The sequence below is a fragment of the Microtus pennsylvanicus genome, chromosome 8, assembly GCF_037038515.1.
Source record: "Microtus pennsylvanicus isolate mMicPen1 chromosome 8, mMicPen1.hap1, whole genome shotgun sequence".
Taxonomy (NCBI): domain Eukaryota; kingdom Metazoa; phylum Chordata; class Mammalia; order Rodentia; family Cricetidae; genus Microtus; species Microtus pennsylvanicus.
Window position 1 is genome coordinate 26,001,280 of NC_134586.1, and position 2,178 is coordinate 26,003,457.

Consider the following 2,178-nt stretch of genomic DNA (forward strand, 5'->3'; position numbering starts at 1 on the left):
GTGTGTATACATAACGTTTTGCTGGAGCCCAGCCACACTCCTTTATTTACACAGTTTCATGGTCCCTTGTGCAAGATGACAAGTGTCAAGTGGTTGTAACAGAAACTGCAGGGCTCTCAGAGCCTAAAATATTCGCTGTCTGGCCTTTCACCAGGAACACTTACCAATTCTGCTCCCAAGCACTGCGTTTCAGGCCCTCAATAGCTTTAGGACGGGTGTGTATCGTTCACAATGGGTCTGGCTTTCCTAGAAACAGAAGTCTTAAGCCAGAGGGCCTTAATTCCACAGAGGGGGCTTGGTTTTCTCTCACATAAGAGAAGTATGGCATGCTTGCTTCAACTGTGCATATACTAAAATTAGAATGATACAGAGAAAATTAGCATGGCCTCTGGGCAAGGATGACACTTAAAAAAGTATGGTTGTGGGTGGTAGCATGTGCCCTGATCCCAGCATTCGGGAGGCAGAGGCACGAAGATCTTTAAGTTGAAGACCATCTTGGTCTACATATGGAGTTCCAGAATGGCAAAAGCTAGATGGTGAAACTCTGTCAAGAAAGGAAGGAAGGAAAGAAAGAAGGAAGGAAGGAAGGAAGGAAGGAAGGAAGGAAGGAAGGAAGGAAGGAAGGAGTGTGGGTGAGCTGGGGAGCTGGCTCCCTTGGAAGAGTTGTAGCTGGTCAAGCATGAAGACTTCAGTTCAATACACAGCAGTGCCCACAGAAGAAGCTAGGGATCGCGGTACACCTGCAATCACGGGGGAAGGGGTTGGCTGGCCAGCTGGTCTGGTCAAATTGGTGAGTTCCAGGTTCATTGAGAGATCCAGTCTCAGATAGGGTGGAGATAGCTCCAAAGGTAGAAGTACTGGCCATGCAAGCCAGATGCCATGAATTCGATCTCACGTTGAAAAAAAAGAAAAAAGTGCTTTGGGAAGGCACATGCCTGCCATCCCTGTACTGAGGAGGCAGAGATAGGCAGAGCCCTGGGGCTTGCTGCCAGCCAGCCTAAGCTATTTGGCAAACTCCAGGCCAGTAAGAGAGACTACTACCTCAAACAAACAAATAAATAAATAAGTCCAACATCCTAGGTTTATATTTAGCCTCCACACATTCACACAATCAAAAAGGAGGAAGAAAGAAAGAAAGAAAGAAAGAAAGAAAGAAAGAAAGAAAGAAAGAAAGAAAGAAAGAAAGAGAGAGAAAGAAGCAAGCTAATTTCTGGTGGAATACCTATATATTCATTTAGATTTCCACCTAAAGAAAACCAGGGTCTCATTAGCAAGGCAGAGAAAGACAGAAGATGAGAGCAAGGTCCCCAGCTGCCTACACCCTGAGAACTAGGAGACATCTGTAACCTTTTCATTGCACACTGTGCAATAGTTTTTTGGGTTTGTTGTTGTTGTTTTGGTTTTTTGAGACAGGGTTTCCCTGTGGCTTTGGAGCCTGTTGTCCTGGAATTAGCTCTTGTAGACCAGGCTGGCCTCGAACTCACAGAGATCCACTTGCCTCTGCCTCCCAAGTGCTAGGATTACAAGCATGCATCACTGCTGCCCAGCTGTGCAGTGGTTTATAGACGGAGCTTTTGGTCAGGACCACCAGTCAGTTCTGTCCCACCAGCCGCTCCTGAATAACCTACAGAGACTTATTATTGATTACAAATGCCTAGTTGAAAGCTTAGGCTTGTTACTTACCAGCTCTTGTAGCTTAAATTAACCCACCTTTCTTATCTCCCCTCTGCCACCTGGCGGTACCTTCTTCCAGCACGGCATGCTCATCTCCTGCTTCCTCTTCACCTCTCGCAACTCTTCAGACTCCGCCCTTCTTCCCAGCGTCCTCCTAGTCCAGCTCTCCCACCAAATCTCTTCCTGCCGAGCTACAGGCCAGTCAGCTCTGTTAATCAATGGGAGTAATACATATATACCGTGTAGAAAGAGTGTTTCACAGCAGTGGGTTCCTTTAAACACAAGAGCTCTGTCAAGTACCATTTCCTCTCTCCAGCATAGGTCTCCACTTCGCTTCCTCAGGTCTAGCGCTTTACAAAGCAGATTTGATGTAGAGTAAGGCCTGAAGGCGTTACAGCTTCCCCGTGGAACCGTGAGGAAATTGGAATTCGGAGAGCGCTGAGGGCACACGAGCTCACATTGATTTCCAGTAGAAGTGGCAAAACTCAGGCCCAGATCTCCAGT

The 2,178-nt window shown here is 47.0% G+C and overlaps 1 pseudogene; it reads left to right on the top strand.

Moving 5' to 3' along the window:
• Positions 1-328: 328 nt before the first annotated feature.
• On the top strand, positions 329-423 carry LOC142856649 (U6 spliceosomal RNA; annotated as a pseudogene).
• Positions 424-2,178: the final 1,755 nt, after the last annotated feature.